This window comes from Melospiza melodia, chromosome 1 (assembly GCF_035770615.1).
Source record: "Melospiza melodia melodia isolate bMelMel2 chromosome 1, bMelMel2.pri, whole genome shotgun sequence".
In the NCBI taxonomy this organism is placed as follows: Eukaryota; Metazoa; Chordata; class Aves; order Passeriformes; family Passerellidae; genus Melospiza; species Melospiza melodia.
The window spans coordinates 77,197,493-77,221,111 of NC_086194.1; positions in this window are offsets into that span (position 1 = coordinate 77,197,493).

Consider the following 23,619-nt stretch of genomic DNA (forward strand, 5'->3'; position numbering starts at 1 on the left):
CTCGCCTGCCGACTATTTGATGGCAGATTGCAGGAGCCACTTGGTACTATCAAATCAGCCCAACTTGGCTCTGGTGCCACCATGGGTCTGGTCACCATCCTGCCTATCGTAGCTTTTCAGGAGCCAGCCGGTCACTCCCAGCCATAGGCCCCCAGACACAAAGCTCGGCCCGTTTCCCTGGAAAACAAAAGTAAGCTGCCCCGCTTCTGGATGGCAGATTGCAGGAGCCACTTTGCACCATCCAACTAGCCCGACTTGGCACTGGTGCCACCTCAGGTCTGGGAACCATGCTGCGTATCGTGGATTCTAATTAGCCATCCGGCCACTCCCACCCACGGCCCCTAAACACAAACAACGGCGCTTTTCCCTGGAAAACAAAACTCGCCTGCCAATTTTTGATGGCAGATTGCAGGAGCCACTTGGTACTATCAAACCAGCCCAACTTGGCACTGGTGCCACCATGGGTCTGGTCACCATCCTGCCTATCGTAGCTTTTCAGGAGCCAGCCGGTCACTCCCAGCCATAGGCGCCCAGACCCAAAGCTCGGCCCGTTTCCCTGGCAAGCAAAAGTAAGCTGTCCCGCTTCTGGATGGCAGATTGCAGGACGCACTTGGTAGTATCAAACCAGCCCGACTTGGCACTGGCGCCGCCTCACATCTGGGAACCATCCTGCCTATCGTGGATTCTAAGCAACCAGCCGGCCACTCCCAGCCACAGGCCCCCAAACACAAACAACGGCGCTTTTCCCTGGAAAACAAAACTCGCCTGCCAAGTTTTTGATGGCAGATTGCAGGAGCCACTTGGTACTATCAAACCAGCCCAACTTGGCACTGGTGCCACCTTGGGTCTGGTCACCATCCTGCCTATCATAGCTTTTCAGGAGCCAGCCGGTCACTCCCAGCCATAGGCCCCCAGACACAAACCTCGGCCCGTTTCCCTGGCAAACAAAAGCAAGCTGCCCCGCTTCTGGATGGCAGATTGCAGGAGCCACTTTGCACCATCAAACTAGCCCGACTTGGCACTGGTGCCACCTCTGGTCTGGGAACCATCCTGCGTATCATGGATTCTAAGGAGCCAGCCGGCCACTCCCAGCCACAGGCCCCCAAACAAAAACAACGGCGCTTTTCCCTGGATAACAAACTCGCCTGCCAAGTTTTTGATGGCAGATTGCAGGAGCCACTTGGTACTATCAAACCAGCCCAACTTGGCACTGGTGCCACCATGGGTCTGGTCACCATCCTGCCTATCGTAGCTTTTCAGGAGCCAGCCGGTCACTCCCAGCCATAGGCCCCGAGACACAAACCTCGGCCCGTTTCCCTGGCAAACAAAAGTAAGCTACCCCGCTTCTGGATGGCAGATTGCAGGACGCACTTGGTACTATCAAACCAGCCCAACTTGGCACTGGTGCCACCTCAGGTCTGGGAACCATCCTGCGTATCGTGGATTCTAAGGAGCCAGCCGGCCACTCCCAGCCATAGGCCCCCAAACAAAACAACGGCACTTTTCCCTGGAAAACAAAACTTGCCTGCCAAATTTTTGATGGCAGATTGCAGGAGCCACTTGGTACTATCAAACCAGCCCAACTTGGCACTGCTGACACCATGGGTCTGGTCACCATCCTGCCTATCGTAGCTTTTCAGGAGCCAGCCGGTCACTCCCAGCCGTAGGCCCACAGACACAAAGCTCGGCCCGTTTCCCTGACAAACAATAGTAAGCTACCCCGCTTCTGGATGGCAGATTGCAGGACGCACTTGGTACTATCAAACCAGCCCGACTTGGCACTGGTGCCACCTCTGGTCTGGGAACCATCCTGCGTATGGTAGATTCTAAGCAGCCAGCCGGCCACTCCCAGCCACAGGCCCCCAAACACAAACAACGGCGCTTTTCCCTTGAAAACAAAACTCGTCTGCCAACTTTTTGATGGCAGATTGCCGGAGCCACTTGGTACTATCAAACCAACCCAACTTGGCACTGGTGCCACCATGGGTCTCGTCACCATCCTGCCTATCGTAGCTTTTCAGGAGCCAGCCGGCCACTCCCTGCCACAGGCCCCCAAACACAAACAACGGCGCTTTTCCCTGGAAATCAAAATTCGCCTGCCAACTTTTTGATGGCAGATTGCAGGAGCCACTTGGTACAATCAAATCAGCCCAACTTGCCACTGGTGCCACCATGGGTCTGGTCACCATCCTGCCTATCGTAGCTTTTCAGGAGCCAGCCGGTCACTCCCAGCCATAGGCCCCCAGACACAAACCTCGGCCCGTTTCCCTGGCCAACAAAAGTAAGCTGCCCCGCTTCTGGATGGCAGATTGCAGGAACCACTTGGTACTATCCAACCAGCCCAACTTGGCACTGGTGCCACCTTTGGTCTGGGAACCATGCTGAGTATCGTGGATTCTAAGGAGCCAGCCGGCCACTCCCAGCCACAGGCCCCCAAACACAAACAACGGCGCTTTTCCCTGGAAAACAAAACTCGCCTGCCAAATTCTTGATGGCAGATTGCAGGAGCCACTTGGTACTATCAAACCAGCCCAACTTGGCACTGGTGCCGTCATGGGTCTGGTCACCATCCTGCCTATCGTAGCTTTTCACGAGCCAGCCGGTCACTCCCAGCCATAGGCCCCCAGACACAATCCTCGGACCGTTTCCCTGGCAAACAAAAGTAAGCTGCCCCGCTTCTGGATGGCAGATTGCAGGACGCACTTGGTACTATCAAACCAGCCCAACTTGGCACTGGTGCCACCATGGGTCTGGGAACCATCCTGTGTATCGTGGATTCTAATTAGCCATCCGTCCACTCCAGGTGATAGGGCCCCAGGCACAAACAACGGCGCTTTTCCCTGGATAACAAACTCGCCTGCCAACTTTTTGATGGCAGATTGCAGGAGCCACTTGGTACTATCAAACCAGCCCAACTTGGCACTGGTGCCACCATGGGTCTGGTCACCATCCTGCCTATCGTAGCTTTTCAGGAGCCAGCCGGTCACTCCCAGCCATATGCCCCGAGACACAAACCTCGGCCCGTTTCCCTGGCAAACAAAAGTAAGCTACCCCACTTCTGGATGGCAGATTGCAGGACGCACTTGGTACTATCAAACCAGCCCAACTTGGCACTGGTGCCACGTCAAGTCTAGGAACCATCCTGCGTATCGTGGATTCTAAGGAGCCAGCCGGCCACTCCCAGCCATAGGCCCCCAAACAAAAACAACGGCGCTTTTCCCTGGTAAAGAAAACTTCCCTGCCAACTTTTTGATGGCAGATTGCAGGAGCCACTTGGTACTATCAAACCAGCCCAACTTGGCACTGGTGCCACCATGGGTCTGGGAACCATCCTGCCTATCGTAGCTTTTCAGGAGCCAGCCGGTCACTCCCAGCCATAGGCCCCCAGACACAAAGCTCGGCCCGTTTCCCTGGCAAACAAAAGTAAGCTGCCCCGCTTCTGGATGGCAGATTGCAGGAGCCACTTGGTACTATCAAACCAGCCGGACTTGGCACTGGTGCCACGACAAGTCTGGGAACCATCCTGCGTATCGTGGATTCTAAGGAGCCAGCCGGCCACTCACAGCCACAGGCCCCCAAACACAAACAACGGCGCTTTTCCCTGGAAAACAAAACTCGCCTACCAACGCTTTGATGGCAGATTGCAGGAGCCACTTGGTACTATCAAATCAGCCCAACTTGGCACTCGTGCCACCATGGGTCTGGTCACCATCCTGCCTATCGTAACTTTTCAGGAGCCAGCCGGTCACTCCCAGCCATAGGCCCCCAGACACAAATCTCGGCCCGTTTCCCTGGCAAAGAAAATTAAGCTGCCCCGCTTCTGGATGGCAGATTGCAGGAGCCACTTGGTACTATCAAACCAGCCCAACTTGGCACTGGTGCCACCTCTGGTCTGGGAACCATCCTGCGTATCGTGGATTCTAAGGAGCCAGTCGGCCACTCCCAGCCACAGGCCCCAAAACACAAACAACGGCCCGTTTCCGTGGCAAACAAAAGTAAGCTGCCCCGCTTCTGGATGGCAGATTGCAGGAGCCACTTGGTACTATCAAACCAGCCCGACTTGGCACTGGTGCCACCTCTGGTCTGGGAACCATCCTGCGTATCGTGGTTTCTAAGGAGCCAGCCGGCCACTCCCAACCACAGGCCCCCAAACACAAACAACGGCGCTTTTCCCTGGAAAACAAAACTCGCCTGCCAACTTCTTGATGGCAGATTGCAGGAGCCACTTGGTACTATCAAACCAGCCCAACTTGGCACTGGTGCCACCATGGGTCTGGTCACCATCCTGCCTATCGTAGCTTTTCAGGAGCCAGCCGGTCACTCCCAGCCATAGGCCCCCAGACACAAACCTCGGCCCGTTTCCCTGGCAAACAAAAGTAAGCTGCCCCGCTTCTGGATGGCAGATTGCAGGAGCCACTTGGTACTATCAAACCAGCCCGACTTGGCACTGGTGCCACCTCTGGTCTGGGAACCATCCTGCGTATCGTGGATTCTAAGGAGCCAGCCGGCCACTCCCTGCCACAGGCCCCCAAACACAAACAACGGCGCTTTTCCCTGGAAAACAAAACTCGCCTGCCAACTTTTTGATGGCAGATTGCAGGAGCCACTTGGTACTATCAAACCAGCCCAACTTGGCACTGGTGCCGCCATGGGTCTGGTCACCATCCTGCCTATCGTACCTTTTCACGAGCCAGCCGGTCACTCCCAGCCATAGGCCCCCAGACAAAAACCTCGGCCCGTTTCCCTGGAAAACAAAAGTAAGCTGCCCCGCTTCTGGATGGCAGATTGTAGGACGCACTTGTTACTATCAAACCCGCCCGACTTGGCACTGGTGCCACCACTGGTCTGGGAACCATCCTGCGTATCGTGGATTCTAAAGAGCCAGCCGGCCACTCCCAGCCACAGGCACCCAAACACAAACAACGGCGCTTTTCCCTGGAAAACAAAACTCGCCTGCCAACTTTTTGATGGCAGATTGCAGGAGCCACTTGGTACTATCAAACCAGCCCAACTTGGCACTGCTGCCACCATGGGTCTGGTCACCATCCTGCCTATCGTAGCTTTTCAGGAGCCAGCCGGTCACTCCCAGCCATAGGCCCCCAGACACAATCCTCGGCCCGTTTCCCTGGCAAACAAAAGTAAGCTGCCCCGCTTCTGGATGGCAGATTGCAGGATCCACTTGGTACAATCAAAACAGCCGGACTTGGCACTGGTGCCACGACAAGTCTGGGAACCATCCTGCGTATCGTGGATTCTAAGGAGCCAGCCGGCCACTCACAGCCACAGGCCCCCAAACACAAACAACGGCGCTTTTCCCTGGAAAACAAAACTCGCCTACCAACGTTTTGATGGCAGATTGCAGGAGCCACTTGGTACTATCAAATCAGCCCAACTTGGCACTCGTGCCACCATGGGTCTGGTCACCATCCTGCCTATCGTAACTTTTCAGGAGCCAGCCGGTCACTCCCAGCCATAGGCCCCCAGACACAAATCTCGGCCCGTTTCCCTGGCAAAGAAAATTAAGCTGCCCCGCTTCTGGATGGCAGATTGCAGGAGCCACTTGGTACTATCAAACCAGCCCAACTTGGCACTGGTGCCACCTCTGGTCTGGGAACCATCCTGCGTATCGTGGATTCTAAGGAGCCAGTCGGCCACTCCCAGCCACAGGCCCCCAAACACAAACAACGGCCCGTTTCCGTGGCAAACAAAAGTAAGCTGCCCCGCTTCTGGATGGCAGATTGCAGGAGCCACTTGGTACTATCAAACCAGCCCGACTTGGCACTGGTGCCACCTCTGGTCTGGGAACCATCCTGCGTATCGTGGTTTCTAAGGAGCCAGCCGGCCACTCCCAACCACAGGCCCCCAAACACAAACAACGGCGCTTTTCCCTGGAAAACAAAACTCGCCTGCCAACTTCTTGATGGCAGATTGCAGGAGCCACTTGGTACTATCAAACCAGCCCAACTTGGCACTGGTGCCACCATGGGTCTGGTCACCATCCTGCCTATCGTAGCTTTTCAGGAGCCAGCCGGTCACTCCCAGCCATAGGCCCCCAGACACAAAGCTCGGCCCGTTTCCCTGGCAAACAAAAGTAAGCTGCCCCGCTTCTGGATGGCAGATTGCAGGAGCCACTTGGTACTATCAAACCAGCCCGACTTGGCACTGGTGCCACCTCTGGTCTGGGAACCATCCTGCGTATCGTGGATTCTAAGGAGCCAGCCGGCCACTCCCTGCCACAGGCCCCCAAACACAAACAACGGCGCTTTTCCCTGGAAAACAAAACTCGCCTGCCAACTTTTTGATGGCAGATTGCAGGAGCCACTTGGTACTATCAAACCAGCCCAACTTGGCACTGGTGCCGCCATGGGTCTGGTCACCATCCTGCCTATCGTAGCTTTTCACGAGCCAGCCGGTCACTCCCAGCCATAGGCCCCCAGACAAAAACCTCGGCCCGTTTCCCTGGAAAACAAAAGTAAGCTGCCCCGCTTCTGGATGGCAGATTGTAGGACGCACTTGTTACTATCAAACCCGCCCGACTTGGCACTGGTGCCACCACTGGTCTGGGAACCATCCTGCGTATCGTGGATTCTAAAGAGCCAGCCGGCCACTCCCACCACAGGCACCCAAACACAAACAACGGCGCTTTTCCCTGGAAAACAAAACTCGCCTGCCAACTTTTTGATGGCAGATTGCAGGAGCCACTTGGTACTATCAAACCAGCCCAACTTGGAACTGCTGCCACCATGGGTCTGGTCACCATCCTGCCTATCGTAGCTTTTCAGGAGCCAGCCGGTCACTCCCAGCCGTAGGCCCCCAGACAAAAACCTCGGCCCGTTTCCCTGGCAAACAAAAGTAAGCTGCCCCGCTTCTGGATGGCAGATTGCAGGATCCACTTGGTACTATCAAACCAGCCGGACTTGGCACTGGTGCCACGACAAGTCTGGGAACCATCCTGCGTATCGTGGATTCTAAGGAGCCAGCCGGCCACTCACAGCCACAGGCCCCCAAACACAAACAACGGCGCTTTTCCCTGGAAAACAAAACTCGCCTACCAACGCTTTGATGGCAGATTGCAGGAGCCACTTGGTACTATCAAATCAGCCACTCTTGTAACTGGTGCCACCATGGGTCTGGTCACCCTCCTGCCTATCGTAACTTTTCAGGAGCCAGCCGGTCACTCCCAGCCATAGGCCCCCAGACACAAAGCTCGGCCCGTTTCCCTGGCAAAAAAAATTAAGCTGCCCCGCTTCTGGATGGCAGATTGCAGGAGCCACTTGGTACTATCAAACCAGCCCGACTTGGCACTGGTGCCACCTCTGGTCTGGGAACCATCCTGCGTATCGTGGATTCTAAGGAGCCAGTCGGCCACTCCCAGCCACAGGCCCCCAAACACAAACAACGGCCCGTTTCCGTGGCAAACAAAAGTAAGCTGCCCCGCTTCTGGATGGCAGATTGCAGGAGCCACTTGGTACTATCAAACCAGCCCGACTTGGCACTGGTGCCACCTCTGGTCTGGGAACCATCCTGCGTATCGTGGTTTCTAAGGAGCCAGCCGGCCACTCCCAACCACAGGCCCCCAAACACAAACAACGGCGCTTTTCCCTGGAAAACAAAACTCGCCTGCCAACTTCTTGATGGCAGATTGCAGGAGCCACTTGGTACTATCAAACCAGCCCAACTTGGCACTGGTGCCACCATGGGTCTGGTCACCATCCTGCCTATCGTAGCTTTTCAGGAGCCAGCCGGTCACTGCCTGCCATAGGCCCCGAGACACAAACCTCGGCCCGTTTCCCTGGCAAACAAAAGTAAGCTGCCCCGCTTCTGGATGGCAGATTGCAGGAGCCACTTGGTACTATCAAACCAGCCTGACTTGGCACTGGTGCCACCTCTGGTCTGGGAACCATCCTGCGTATCGTGGATTTTATGGAGCCAGCCGGTCAGTCCCAGCCATAGGCCCCCAAACACAAACAACGATCCGTTTCCCTGGCAAACAAAAGTAAGCTGCCCCGCTTCTGGATGGCAGATTGCAGGAACCACTTGGTAGTATCAAACCAGCCCAACTTGGCACTGGTGGCACCTCTTGTCTGGGAACCATGCTGCGTATCGTGGTTTCTAAGGAGCCAGCCGGCCACTCCCAACCATAGACCCCCAGACACAAACCTCGGCCCGTTTCCCTGGAAAACAAAAGTAAGCTACCCCGATTCTGGATGGCAGATTGCAGGAGCCACTTGGTACTATCAAATCAGCCCAACTTGGCACTGGTGCCACCATGGGTCTGGTAAACATCCTGCCTATCGTAGCTTTTCAGGAGCCAGCCGGCCACTCTCAGCCATATGCCCCCAAAAACAAACCACGGCCCTTTTCTCTGGCAAACAAAACTCAACTGCCCCTCTTCTGGATGGCAAATTTTAGGACGCACTTTGTACTACGAAAACCGCCCGACGTGGCACTGGTGCCACCTTGTGTCAGGGAACCATCCTGCATATCGAGCTTTTTAAGGAGCCAGCCGGCCACGCCCAGCCATAAACCCCCAAAAACAAACCACGGACCATTTCTCTTGGAAACAAAAATCCGCTGCCCCGCGTCTGTATGGCATATTGCACGAGCCACTTTGCACCATCAAACCAGCCCGACTTGGCACTGGTGCCACCTTGGGTCTGGGAACAATCCTGCATATCGTGGATTCTAAGGAGCCAGCCGGCCACTCCCAGCCACAGGCCCCCAAACACAAACAACGGCGCTTTTCCCTGGAAAACAAAATTCGCCTGCCAAATTTTGATGGCAGATTGCAGGAGCCACTTGGTACTATCAAATCATCCCAACTTGGCACTGGTGCCACTCTGGGTCTGGTCACCATCCTGCCTATTGTAGCATTTCAGGAGCCAGCCGGTCACTCCCAGCCATAGGCCCCCAGACACAAACCTCGGACCGTTTCCCTGGCAAACAAAATTAAGCTGCCCCGATTCTGGATGGCAGATTGCAGGAGCCACTTGGTTGTGTCAAACCAGCCCGACTTGGCACTGGTGCCACCTTGGGTCTGGGAACCATCCTGCGTATCGTGGATTCTAAGCAGCCACCCGGCCACTCTGAGCCACAGGCCCCCAAACAAAAACTACGGCGCTTTTCCCTGGAAAACAAAACTCGCCTGCCAACTTTTTGATGGCAGATTGCAGGAGCCACTTGGTACTATCAAACCAGCCCAACTTGGCACTGGTGCCACCTCTTGTCTGGGAACCATGCTGCCTATCGTAGCTTTTCAGGAGCCAGCCGGTCACTCCCAGCCATAGACCCCCAGACACAAACCTCGGCCCGTTTCCCTGGCAAACAAAAGTAAGCTGCCCCGCTTTTGGATGGCAGATTGCAGGAGCCACGTTGCACCTTCAAACCAGCCCCACTTGGCACTGGTGCCACCTTGGGTCTGGGAACAAGTTGGGCTGGTTTGATAGTACCAAGTGGCTCCTGCAATCTGCCATCCAGAAGCGGGACAGCTTACTTTTGTTTCCCAGGGAAACGGGCCGAGGTATTTGTCTGGGGGCCTATGGCTGGGAGTGACCGGCTGACTACTGAAAAGCTACGTTAGGCAGGATGGTTACCAGACTCATGGTGCCACCAGTGCCAAGTCGGGCTGGTTTGATAATACTAAATAGCTCCTGCAATCTGCCATCCAGACGCGGGGCAGCGGATTTTTGTTTGCTGGAGAAAAGTTCCGTGGTTTTTTTTTTGGGGGTATATGACTGGACGTGGCCGGCTGGCTCCTTAAAAAGCTCTATACACAGGATTGTTCCCTGACCCAAGGTGGCATCAGTGCCAAGTCGGGCTGTTTTCGTAGTACCAAGTGCGTCCTGCAATTTGCCATCCAGAAGCGGGGCAGCCTACTTTTGTTTGCCAGGGAAACGTGCCGAGGTATTTGTCTGGGGGCCTATGGCTGGGAGTGAGCGGCTGGCTCCTGAAAAGCTACGATAGGCAGGATGGTGACCAGACCCATGGTGGCACCAGTGCCAAGTTGGGCTGGTTTGATAGTACCAAGTGGCTCCTGCAATCTGCCATCAAGAAGTTGGCAGGCGAGTTTTGTTTTCCAGGGAAAAGCGCCGTTGTTTTTGTTTAGAGGCCTGTGGCTGGGAGTGGCCGCCTGTCCTCGTAGAATCTACGTTACGCAGCATGGTTCCCAGAGCCAAGGTGGCACCAGGGCCAAGTCGGGCTGGTTTGTAAGTACCAAGTGCATCCTGCAATCTGCCATCCAAAAGCGGGGCAGCTTACTTTTGTTTGCCAGGGAAACGGGCCGAGGTTTGTGTCCGGAGGCCTATGGCAGGGAGTGACCGGCTGGCTCCTGAAAAGCTACGATAGGCAGGATGTTTACCAGACCCATGGTGGCACCAGTGCCAAGTTGGGCTGATTTGATAGTACCAAGTGGCTCCTGCAATCTGCCATCCAGAATCGGGGTAACTTACTTTTGTTTTCCAGGGAAACGGGCCGAGGTTTGTGTCTGGGTGTCTATGGCTGGGAGTGACCGGCTGGCTCCTGAAAAGCTACGATAGGCAGGATGGTTCCCAGACCAGAGGTGGCACCAGTGCCAAGTTGGGCTGGTTTGATAGTACCAAGTGGCTCCTGCAATCTGCCATCAAAAAGTTGGCAGGCGAGTTTTGTTTTCCAGGGAAAAGCGCCGTTGTTTGTGTTTGGGGGCCTGTGGCAGGGAGTGGCCGGCTGGCTCCTTAGAATCCACGATATGCAGGATTGTTCCCAGACCCAAGGTGGCACCAGTGCCAAGTCGGGCTGGTTTGATGGTGCAAAGTGGCTCCTGCAATCTGCCATCCAGACGCGGGGCAGCGGATTTTTGTTTCCAAGAGAAATGGTCCGTGGTTTGTTTTTGGGGGTATATGGCTGGGCGTGGCCGGCTGGCTCCTTAAAAAGCTCGATATGCAGGATGGTTCCCTGACACAAGGTGGCGCCAGTGCCACGTCGGGCGGTTTTCGTAGTACAAAGTGCGTCCTAAAATTTGCCATCCAGAAGAGGGGCAGTTGAGTTTTGTTTGCCAGAGAAAAGGGCCGTGGTTTGTTTTTGGGGCATATGGCTGAGAGTGGCCGGCTGGCCCCTGAAAATCCACGATAGGCAGGATGGTTCCCAGACCAGAGGTGTCACCAGTGCCAAGTCGGGCTGGTTTGATAGTACTAAGTAGCTCCTGCAATCTGCCATGCAGAAGCGGGGCAGCTTACTTTTGTTTGCCAGGGAAACGGGCCGAGGTTTGTGTCTGGGGGCCTATGGCTGGGAGTGACCGGCTGGCTCCTGAAAAGCTACGATAGGCAGGATGGTGACCAGACCCATGGTGGCACCAGCTCCAAGTTGGGCTGGTTTGATAGTACCGAGTGGCTCCTGCAATCTGCCATCAAAAAGTTGGCAGGCGAGTTTTGTTTTCCAGGGAAAAGCGCCGTTGTTTGTGTTTGGGTGCCTGTGGCTGGGAGTGGCCAGCTGGCTCCTTAGAACCCACGATACGCAGGATGGTTCCCAGACCTGAGTTGGCACCAGTGCCAAGTTGGGCTGGTTTGATGGTACCAAGTGGCTCCTGCAATCTGCCATCCAGAAGCGGGGCAGCTTACTTTTGTTTGCCAGGGAAACGGGCCGAAATATTTGTCTGGGGGCCTCTGGCTGGGGGTGGCTGGCTGGCTCCTGAAAAGCTACGATAGGCAGGATGGTGACCAGACCCATGGTGGCACCAGTGCCAAGTTGGGCTGGTTTGATAATACCAAGTGTCTCCTGCAATCTGCCATCAAAAGTTTGGCAGGCGAGTTTTGTTTTCCAGGGAAAAGCACCGTTGTGTGTGTTTTGGGGCCTGTGGCTGGGAGTGGCCAGCTGGCTCCTTAGAATCCACGATACGCAGGATGGTTCCCAGACCCAAGGTGGCATCAGTGCCAAGTCGGGCTGGTTTGTTAGTACCAAGTGGTTCCTGCAATCTGCCATCCAGAAGCGGGGCAGCTGAATTTTGTTTGCCAGAGAAAAAGGCTGTTTTTTGTGTTTCGGGGCCTGTGGCTGGCAGTGGCCGGCTGGCTCCTGAAAATCCATGATACGCAGCATGGTTCCCAGACCCAAGGTGGCATCAGTGCCAAGTTGGGCTGGTTTGATAGTACCAAGTGGCTCCTGCAATCTGCCATCCAGAAGCGGGGCAGCTGAGTTTTGTTTGCCAGAGAAAAAGGCTGTGGTTTGTGTTTGGGGGCCTGTGGCTGGGAGTGACCGGCTGGCTCCTTTGAACCCACGATACGCAGGATGGTTCCCAGACCCAAGGTGGCACCAGTGCCAAGTTTTGCTGGTTTGATAGTACCAAGTGCGTCCTGCAATCTGCCATCCAGAAGCGGGGCAGCTTAATTTTGTTTGCCAGGGAAACGGGCCGTGGGTTTTGTTTGGGGGCATATAGCTGAGAGTGGCCGGCTGGCTCCTGAAAATCCACGCTAGGCAGCATGGTTCCCAGATGCAATGTGGCACCAGTGCCAAGTCGGGCTGGTTTGATGGTGCAAAGTGGCTCCTGCAATCTGCCATCCAGAAGCGAGGCAGCTGATTTTTGTTTGCCAGAGGAAAATTCCGTGGATTGTTTTTGGGGGCATATTGCTGGGAGTGGCCGGCTGGCTCCTTAAAATGCTCGATACGCATGATGGTTCCCAGGCCCAAGGTGTCACCACTACCAAGTCGGCCTGCGGTTTTAGTATCAAGTTCATCCTGCAATTTGCCATCCAGAAGAGGGGCAGTTGAGTTTTGTTTGCCAGAGAAACGGGCCGAGGTTTCTGTTTGGGGACATATGGCTGAGAGTGGCCGGCTGGCCCCTGAATATCCACGATACAGAGCATGGTTCCCAGATCCAAGGTGGCACCAGTGCCAAGTTGGGCTGGTTTGATAGTACCAAGTGTCTCCTGCAATCTGCCATCCAGAAGCAGGGCAGCTTACTTTTGTTTGCCAGAGAAATAGGCCTAGGTTTTTGTTTGGGGGCCTGTGGCTAGGAGTGGCCGGCTGGCTCCTTTAAACACACGATACGCCGGATGGTTCCCAGACCCAAGGTGGCACCAGTGCCAAGTTGGGCTGGTTTGATAGTACCAAGTGGTTCCTGCAATCTGCAATCAAAATGTAGGCAGGCGAGTTTTGTTTTCCAGGGAAAAGCGCCGATGATTTTTTTTGGGGGCCTGTGGCTGGGAGTGGCCGGCTGGCTCCTTAGAATCCAAGATACGCAGGATGGTTCCCAGACCAGAGGTGGCACCAGTACCAAGTCGGGCTGGTTTGATAATAACAAGTGGATCCTGAAATCTGCCATCCAGAAGCGGGGCAGCTTACTTTTGTTTGCCAGGGAAACGGGCAGAGCTTTGTGTCTGGGGGCCTATGGCTGGGAGTGACCGGCTGGCTCCTGAAAAGCTACGATAGGCAGGAAGGTGACCAGACCCATGGTGTCATCAGTGCCAAGTTGGGCTGGTTTGATAGTACCAAGTGGCTCCTGCAATCTGCCATCAAAAAGTTGGCAGGCGAGTTTTGTTTTCCAGGGAAAAGCGCCGTTGTTTGTGTTTGGGGGCCTGTGGCTGGGAGTGGCCGTCTTGCTAATTGGAATCCACGATACGCAGGAGGGTTCCCAGACCTGAGGTGGCACCAGTGCCAAGTCCGGCTGTTTTGATTGTACCAAGTGGATCCTGCAATCTGCCATCCAGAAGCGGGGCAGCTTACTTTTGTTTGCCAGGGAAACGGGCCGAGGTTTGTGTCTGGGTTCCTATGGCTGGGAGTGACCGGCTGGCACCTGAAAAGCTACGATAGGCAGGATGGTGACCAGATCCATGGTGGCACCAGTGCCAAGTTGGGCTGGTTTGATAGTACCAAGTGGCTCCTGCAATCTGCCATCAAAAATTTGGCAGGCGAGTTTTGTTTTCCAGGGAAAAGCGCCGTTGTTTGTATTTGGGGGCCTGTGGCTGGGAGTGGCCGGCTGGCTCCTTAGAATCCACGATACGCAGGATGGTTCCCAGACCCAAGGTGGCACCATTTCCAAGTTGGGCTGGTTTGATAGTACCAAGTGCGTACTGCAATCTGCCATCCAGAAGCGGGGCAGCTTACTTTTGTTTGCCAGGGAAACGGGCCGAGGTTTTTGTCTGGGGGCCTATGGCTGGGAGTGACCGGCTGGCTCCTGAAAAGCTACGATAGGCAGGATGGTGACCAGACCCATGGTGGCACCAGTGCCAAGTTGGGCTGATTTGATAGTACCAAGTGGCTCCTGCAATCTGCCATCAAAAAGTTGGCAGGCGAGTTTTGTTTTCCAGGGAAAAGCGCCGTTGTTTGTGTTTGGGGGCCTGTGGCTGGGAGTGGCCAGCTGGCTCCTTAGAATCCACGATACGCAGGATGGTTCCCAGACCCAAGGTGGCACCAGTGCCAAGTTGGGCTGGTTTGATAGTACCAAGTGTCTCCTGCAATCTGCCATCCAGAAGCAGGGCAGCTTACTTTTGTTTGCCAGAGAAATAGGCCTAGGTTTTTGTTTGGGGGCCTGTGGCTAGGAGTGGCCGGCTGGCTCCTAAGAATCCACGATACGCAGGATGTTTCCCAGACCCAAGGTGGCACCAGTGCCAAGTCGGGCTGGTTTGATAGTACCAAGTGGCTCCTGCAAACTCCATCAAAAAGTTGGCAGGCGTGTTTTGTTTTCCAGGGAACAGCGCCGTTGATTTTGTTTGGGGGCCTGTGGCTCAGAGTGGCCGGGTGGCTCCTTAGAATCCACGATACGCAGGATGGTTCCCAGACCCAAGGTGGCACCAGTGCCAAGTCGGGCTGGTTTGATTACACCAAGTGGCTCCTGCAATCTGCCATCCAGAAGTGAGGCAGCTAATTTTTGTTTGCGAGAAAAAAGGGCCGTGGTTTTTGTTGGGGGCCTGTGGCTGGGAGTAGCCGGCTGGCTCCTTAAAATCCACGATAGGCAGGATGGTTCCCAGACCCAAGGTGGCACCAGTGCCAAGTCGGGCTGGTTTGATAGTACCAAGTGGCTCCTGCAATCTGCCATCCAGAAGCGGGGCAGCTGAGTTTTGTTTGCCAGAGAAAAAGGCTGTGGTTTGTGTTTGGGGGCCTGTGGCTGGCAGTGGCCGGCTGGCTCCTGAAAATCCACGATACGCAGCATGGTTCCCAGACCCAAGGTGGCACCAGTGCCAAGTGGGGCTCGTTTGACAGTGTCAAGTGCCTCCTGCAATCTCCCATCCAGAAGCGGGGCAGCTGAGTTTTTTTTGCCAGGGAAACGGACCTTTGTTTTTGATTGGGCTCTGTGGCCGAGAGTGGTCGGCTGTCTCCTGACAATCCACAATACGCAGGATGGTTCCCAGACCCAAGGTGGCACCAGTGCCAAGTCGGGCTGGTTTGATAGTACCAAGTGTCTCCTGCAATCTGCCATCCAGAAGCGGGGCAGCTGAGTTTTGTTTGCCAGAGAAAAGGGCCGTGGGTTGTGTTTGGGGGCATATGGCTGGGAGTGGCCACCTGGCTCCTTAAAATGCACGATACGCCGCATGGTAACCAGGCGCAAGGTGGCACCAGTGCCAAGTCAGGCTGTTTTTGTAGTACCCAGTGGCTCCTGCAATTTGCCATCCAGAAGCGGGGCAGTTGAATTTTGTTTGCTAGAGAAAAGGGCTGTGGTTTGTGTTTGGGGGCCTATGGCTGAGAGTGGCCGGCTGGCCCCTGAAAATCAACGATAGGCAGGATGGTTCCCAGATCCAAGGTGGCACCAGTGCCAAGTAAGGCTGGTTGTATGGTTCAAAGTAACTCCTGCAATCTGCCATCCAGAAGCGGGACAGCTGAGTTTTTTTTGCCAGAGAAAAGGTCCATGGTTTCTTTTTGGGGCATACGGCTGGGAATTGCCGGCTGGCTCCTTAAAATGCTCGATACGCAGGATGGTTCCCAGAGCCAAGGTGGCACCACTGCCAAGTCGGGCTCTTTTTGTAGTACCAAGTGCGTCCTGCAATTTGCCATCCAGAAGAGGGGCAGTTGAGTTTTGTTTGCCAGAGAAAAGGGCCGTTGTTTGTGTTTGGGGGCCTGTGGCTGGGAGTGTTCGGCTGGTTCCTGAATATGTACGATACGCAGGATTGTTCCCAGATCCAAGGTGGCAGCAGTGCCATGTTGTGCTGGTGTGATAGTCCCAAGTGGCTCCTGCAATCTGCCATCCAGAAGTGGGGCAGCTGATTTTTGTTTGCCAGAGAAAAGGTCCGTGGTTTGTTTTTGGGGGCATATGGCTGAGAGTGGCCGGCTGGCCCCTGAAAATCCACGATACACAGGATGGTTCCCAGATCCAAGGTGGCACCTGTGCCAAGTCGGGCTGATTTGATAGTACTAAGTAGCTCCTGCAATCTGCCATCCAGAAGCGGGGCAGCTTACTTTTGTTTGCCAGGGAAACGGGCCGAGGTTTGTGTTTGGGGGCCTATGGCTGAGAGTGACCGGCTGGCTCCTGAAAAGCTACGATAGGCAGGATGGTGACCAGACCCATGGTGGCACCAGTGCCAAGTTGGGCTGGTTTGATAGTACCAAGTGGTTCCTGCAATCTGCCATCCAGAAGCAGGGCAGCTGAGTTTTGTTTGCCAGAGAAAAGGGCCTTGGTTTGTGTTTGGGGGCATATGGCTGGGTGTGGCCAGCTGGCTCCTTAAAATGCACGATATGCAACATGGCTCCCAGACCCAAGGTGGCACAAGTGCCAAGTTGGGCTGGTTTGATAGTACCAAGTGGCTCCTGCAATCTTCCATGATCACGTGGAGAAATACTTTCTGGTTTCAGCCTCATGCTCTTTCTTCTCTCCCTCAACTTCTCTATCACCTCTCATCTGGTTCACATGCGCTGTCTTCAAGGTCCACAGGCTACTTTTCACAGAATCTTCTGGCCTGATGAAGTAAGGATGATGAATAGAACAGAGCTGGGATCTATTTTCCAGTTTGGATAAAATGCATTCTGCACACAAATCCAAGGAGAACGGGCTGCCCCGATGCCCAGAAAATCTTTCACTCCTGCTAGTGTTCTATGTCAACCGCAACTTAGTCTGAAAGAAAAGCTTTTTCTCTGAGAGCATCTGAGAGGTTTGCATGAAGCACTGATATCTGACATATGCAATTTTGAATAGGAGAGGAAAAAGAAAATGGCAAGGAGTTTTTAATTTTAGTGGTTTCAATTTTAATTTCCGTGCACTTTTTCAAAACTTGTCAGCTCAAATGCCCATCAACATCTTTTAGTCATCTGTAAGTCAGTATTCATATAAAATGTGCTTCAAATCCAAAGAATTTCAAATTTGCACTCCAAGCTTCTATGCCTAGATTTATGATTTCCTACACATATTAGATGAAAGGAAGGCCTTTTTTACTGTGGGAGTGCTGGAACACTGGAACAGGTTGCCCAGAGAAGTTGTGGGTGTCCCATCCCTGAAAGTATTCAAGGTCACCCTGGACGGGGCTTGGAGCAGCAACAAAGGAGAAGCTTGATGGTAGAGAAACAAAGTTGGACTATAGAAGAAACTCGGATTGAAGTATAGGATCAAGTTTTCTCTCAGCTCTTGGGGTAAATTCAAAGTTGTACAAAATGACATTTATCTGTGCTATTCACTACTGTAACAGAAAGTTTCATGAAAACTGTACAGAAGATAGTAAATTTTAAAAGAGATAAGAATTACAGCATAAAATCCATGGGATAGGTTACAACATGAGACACTCTCTAAGAGAAAATCTCTGTGTTTCAGCACTTCATCGGGGTAAGATTTCATGAAGTGCCAAAGAAGGCGGCAAAATATCATTCGGGACATTATTTACTGGAATTCAGCCTGGCCATTAGTAGGAACTGCCTTTGAACATATCATGTAGATATACCACACACACTTTCCCTTCACTGAAAAATTACTGTTTACAACAAATAAGCAATTGACAATCAAAATTGATTGAAAGCATCTTAAACATGTCAAGTATTTCATTGTAGATGATCTGTGATCCAAATGCTTCTTCCACCTTCGAGAGGGACAGAAGAATTCTTCCATATCATGATGGTTTAAAATTGTATCAACCAATGTTTTCTGCTGAAAAGATATCATCTATTTTTTTCTATTTTTGGAAGAAAATATTCCTAGACATACAACAGGTGAGAACTAAGTAATTTTAAAGAAACAAATGAAATGAAAATATTCTGTAAATAGAATGAAATGAAAAGCTGTGTTTTAAATAGGAGCTAAATATTAAACAGAATTTTTGTACCAGGCATTTGAATTACTGCACCAGCTCTTTTGCCCATCAAGAGAGGCATTTAGCATTTCAGTCTTTTCCAAGGTGTTCATGATCTGCTATGCTGATCTCTGTGTGTGCCTAGGTGTGTGTGGAGGGGGGGGCATATGAAGGGGAGTGTGTATGTTTGCTTTACAATTGTTGTGGCAGATTCATGCCTCAGCTCCACATTTTGTTTTAAAAAGGTCACACCGAGTGGATATGAAGTTTACTATCAACAAGAGATCGATTCCCAAATCATCCATTTGACTCTCCCTTATAAATCATGTGCTTTGTTGCATATTTTATCAAATATACTTTCAAGCCAGATGGAGGAAGGAGGATGTGGGAATCCCTCCACCATCTTGCAACTTTTATGTAAGTAGGTTTTCAAGAAAATCATCATTTCTCTTTTAAATATGTCTGGAACAGGCATGATGGTAGTGTCAACCTGTTGGAGTTTTTGTTGCTGGAAGAAGTTGTACAAAAGGATTGGTTTTTACATTGACCAGTTACTGAATCAAGCGCAGGAATACATTGGAAATTTAGCTGGGGGTTCCTTTTCCCAGCAGACTACTTCTAGAACGAGCTTGTACACTGAAGCTGACTCTTTTGCTCTCTTTTTGTTTCTTTCCTATTTTCTTGGCTTCTTTGCCACTATCTAGACAATTTTGGAACTTTGTTCCCAACTAAAATGGTTTCAATAGTCTGATTGTGATCATACATTTTTACAAGGAATTTTTAAAATCTTTCCTCGAGTCCAGAAAGTCAAGGACTTAGATCTTTTTCTTCCCTTATCAATATTGCCATGAAATTGATAAATAAAGACCAACTCTTTATTTTTGTTTTTAACCCACGTAGATAATTCCCATCCATTAATCCATTTTGTGGACCAATAGCTGCCATTCTGATGGAAGCTGTCACTTCTTAACAATAGGCATTCTGTGACTATGTTGACAGCACTTTGGGTGAAGATCCTAACTGGTCTTAGATATACATAGGGAGAAATTTGCTCAGCCAGTGTCAGTCTTAAGCATGCGTATCAGAAGATCTTTCTAGAGCTGGGAATTTTCCCATGAAAGGGATTCAGTTAGGGAAGAGACACTTGTGCCAGAGTTTTACATTCTTCTTGAACACTGCTTAAGGAACTTAGATGCCATGTCCATTTGGATCTCTGTCTGCACAGAACTTTGTCATGCCAGTGCTTTGAAATGCATCTTGAAGAGAATTCACTAGCACAGAATGAAAGAGAGTGGAAGGGGTTGGTGGGGCTAACCAGGCCCAACCCCCCTGCCTAAACCAGGATACCTAGAGCCTCTTGCCCAGGATTCTATCTGGGTGTACTTTTAATGTCTTCAAAGATCCAGGCTCCACAATCTTTCTGGGCAGTCTGTGCCGTGGTTCAGTCACCCTGACAGTAAAGAAACATTTACTGATGTTCAAAGGCAATCTCCTGTATTTCAGTGTGTGCCCACTGCCTCTTGTCTTTTCCCTCAGCATCACTGAAAAGACACTGATTCCCTCCCCTTTGCACTATTGCTTCCATATGTATGTGTGATGCCATGTAGAGGTATGTCAAAAACCTCCCTGAAGCCCAGGCAGATAATATTCCCTTCATCTACCAGTCAAGTTGATTCATCAGAGGAGTTTAAAGTGATGTTCAGCATGAAATTCCCCTGAAAAATCATGCTAACTACATTATTTGGTCATCTGTCATGTGCCTGGCAAGGATTTCCAGGAAGAGCTGCTTCATCAACTTCCTGGGGATAAAAAAGAGGCTGGCTGGTTTGTACTATGGCGAGTCCTCTTAATTGCCTTTTTTGAAGATGGGTGTCATTTGCTAACATCCACTCTTTAGCCTCTCTTGTCGTCTACATCTTAGCAAAACGCTTTTCCACTATGTCTGGCTAGGAAAAACTGTGCCAGCACAGAAAACATCTCCCATCGTGTTCTAGAAGTTGCACGGATGTCTGCCAAGTGTTTGGCAGGAAGAAAAGAAAAGTTGTCCAAAACAGCTTCCAATCGAATGTTCCTGTGATTGGAAAAGTCAGGAGAGTGCAAAGGTACTGTTTTCTATCAGTTGGCAAGGTGCGCACACAATCCCAGTGTTGTACAGCTTGCTTCTTCACCTTCCCGAAGCTGCCGCTCTCGCCGGCTGCCGGAGCCCAAGAAGCGGCTTCTTCGCGCAAAGACGATTGTGCCGCTCACAGTGCTCTCCTTAGCGCGGCTTCTGCCGAAAGACGCCCGGCAGCGGCTCTTACCTCCGGAGAGCATCCTACCTTCGTCTTTCGCGTCTTTTGTAGTCTACATCTTAGCAAAACGCTTTTCCACTATGTCTGGCTAGGAAAAACTGTGCCAGCACAGAAAACATCTCCCATCGTGTTCTAGAAGTTGCACGGATGTCTGCCAAGTGTTTGGCAGGAAGAAAAGAAAAGTTGTCCAAAACAGCTTCCAATCGAATGTTCCTGTGATTGGAAAAGTCAGGAGAGTGCAAAGGTACTGTTTTCTATCAGTTGGCAAGGTGCGCACACAATCCCAGTGTTGTACAGCTTGCTTCTTCACCTTCCCGAAGCTGCCGCTCTCGCCGGCTGCCGGAGCCCAAGAAGCGGCTTCTTCGCGCAAAGACGATTGTGCCGCTCACAGTGCTCTCCTTAGCGCGGCTTCTGCCGAAAGACGCCCGGCAGCGGCTCTTACCTCCTGAGAGTGGCAGCTTCGGGAAGGTGAAGAAGCAAGCTGTACAACACTGGGATTGTGTGCGCACCTTGCCAACTGATAGAAAACAGTACCTTTGCACTCTCCTGACTTTTCCAATCACAGGAACATTCGATTGGAAGCTGTTTTGGACAACTTTTCTTTTCTTCCTGCCAAACACTTGGCAGACATCCGTGCAACTTCTAGAAAACGATGGGAGATGTTTTCTGTGCTGGCACGGGTTTTCCTAGCCAGACATAGTGGAAAAGCGTTTTGCTAAGATGTAGACTACAAAAGACGCGAAAGACGAAGGTAGGATGCTCTCCGGAGGTAAGAGCCGCTGCCGGGCGTCTTTCGGCAGAAGCCGCGCTAAGGAGAGCACTGTGAGCGGCACAATCGTCTTTGCGCGAAGAAGCCGCTTCTTGGGCTCCGGCAGCCGGCGAGAGCGGCAGCTTCGGGAAGGTGAAGAAGCAAGCTGTACAACACTGGGATTGTGTGCGCACCTTGCCAACTGATAGAAAACAGTACCTTTGCACTCTCCTGACTTTTCCAATCACAGGAACATTCGATTGGAAGCTGTTTTGGACAACTTTTCTTTTCTTCCTGCCAAACACTTGGCAGACATCCGTGCAACTTCTAGAACACGATGGGAGATGTTTTCTGTGCTGGCACAGTTTTTACTAGCCAGACATAGTGGAAAAGCGTTTTGCTAAGATGTAGACTACAAAAGACGCGAAAGACGAAGGTAGGATGCTCTCCGGAGGTAAGAGCCGCTGCCGGGCGTCTTTCGGCAGAAGCCGCGCTAAGGAGAGCACTGTGAGCGGCACAATCGTCTTTGCGCGAAGAAGCCGCTTCTTGGGCTCCGGCAGCCGGCGAGAGCGGCAGCTTCGGGAAGGTGAAGAAGCAAGCTGTACAACACTGGGATTGTGTGCGCACCTTGCCAACTGATAGAAAACAGTACCTTTGCACTCTCCTGACTTTTCCAATCACAGGAACATTCGATTGGAAGCTGTTTTGGACAACTTTTCTTTTCTTCCTGCCAAACACTTGGCAGACATCCGTGCAACTTCTAGAACACGATGGGAGATGTTTTCTGTGCTGGCACAGTTTTTCCTAGCCAGACATAGTGGAAAAGCGTTTTGCTAAGATGTAGACTACAAAAGACGCGAAAGACGAAGGTAGGATGCTCTCCGGAGGTAAGAGCCGCTGCCGGGCGTCTTTCGGCAGAAGCCGCGCTAAGGAGAGCACTGTGAGCGGCACAATCGTCTTTGCGCGAAGAAGCCGCTTCTTGGGCTCCGGCAGCCGGCGAGAGCGGCAGCTTCGGGAAGGTGAAGAAGCAAGCTGTACAACACTGGGATTGTGTGCGCACCTTGCCAACTGATAGAAAACAGTACCTTTGCACTCTCCTGACTTTTCCAATCACAGGAACATTCGATTGGAAGCTGTTTTGGACAACTTTTCTTTTCTTCCTGCCAAACACTTGGCAGACATCCGTGCAACTTCTAGAACACGATGGGAGATGTTTTCTGTGCTGGCACAGTTTTTCCTAGCCAGACATAGTGGAAAAGCGTTTTGCCGAGGTGTAGATGAGAAGAGGAGCTAAAGACGAAGGTAGGATGCTCTCCGGAGGTAAGAGCCGCTGCCGGGCGTCTTTCGGCAGAAGCCGCGCTAAGGAGAGCCCTGTGAGCGGCACAATCGTCTTTGCGCGAAGAAGCCGCTTCTTGGGCTCCGGCAGCCGGCGAGAGCGGCAGCTTCGGGAAGGTGAAGAAGCAAGCTGTACAACACTGGGATTGTGTGCGCACCTTGCCAACTGATAGAAAACAGTACCTTTGCACTCTCCTGACTTTTCCAATCACAGGAACATTCGATTGGAAGCTGTTTTGGACAACTTTTCTTTTCTTCCTGCCAAACACTTGGCAGACATCCGTGCAACTTCTAGAACACGATGGGAGATGTTTTCTGTGCTGGCACAGTTTTTCCTAGCCAGACATAGTGGAAAAGCGTTTTGCTAAGATGTAGACGACAAGAGAGGCTAAAGAGTGGATGTTAGCAAATGACACCCATCTTCAAAAAAGGCAATTAAGAGGACTCGCCATAGTACAAACCAGCCAGCCTCTTTTTTATCCCCAGGAAGTTGATGAAGCAGCTCTTCCTGGAAATCCTTGCCAGGCACATGACAGATGACCAAATAATGTAGTTAGCATGATTTTTCAGGGGAATTTCATGCTGAACATCACTTTAAACTCCTCTGATGAATCAACTTGACTGGTAGATGAAGGGAATATTATCTGCCTGGGCTTCAGGGAGGTTTTTGACATACCTCTACATGGCATCACACATACATATGGAAGCAATAGTGCAAAGGGGAGGGAATCAGTGTCTTTTCAGTGATGCTGAGGGAAAAGACAAGAGGCAGTGGGCACACACTGAAATACAGGAGATTGCCTTTGAACATCAGTAAATGTTTCTTTACTGTCAGGGTGACTGAACCACGGCACAGACTGCCCAGAAAGATTGTGGAGCCTGGATCTTTGAAGACATTAAAAGTACACCCAGATAGAATCCTGGGCAAGAGGCTCTAGGTATCCTGGTTTAGGCAGGGGGGTTGGGCCTGGTTAGCCCCACCAACCCCTTCCACTCTCTTTCATTCTGTGCTAGTGAATTCTCTTCAAGATGCATTTCAAAGCACTGGCATGACAAAGTTCTGTGCAGACAGAGA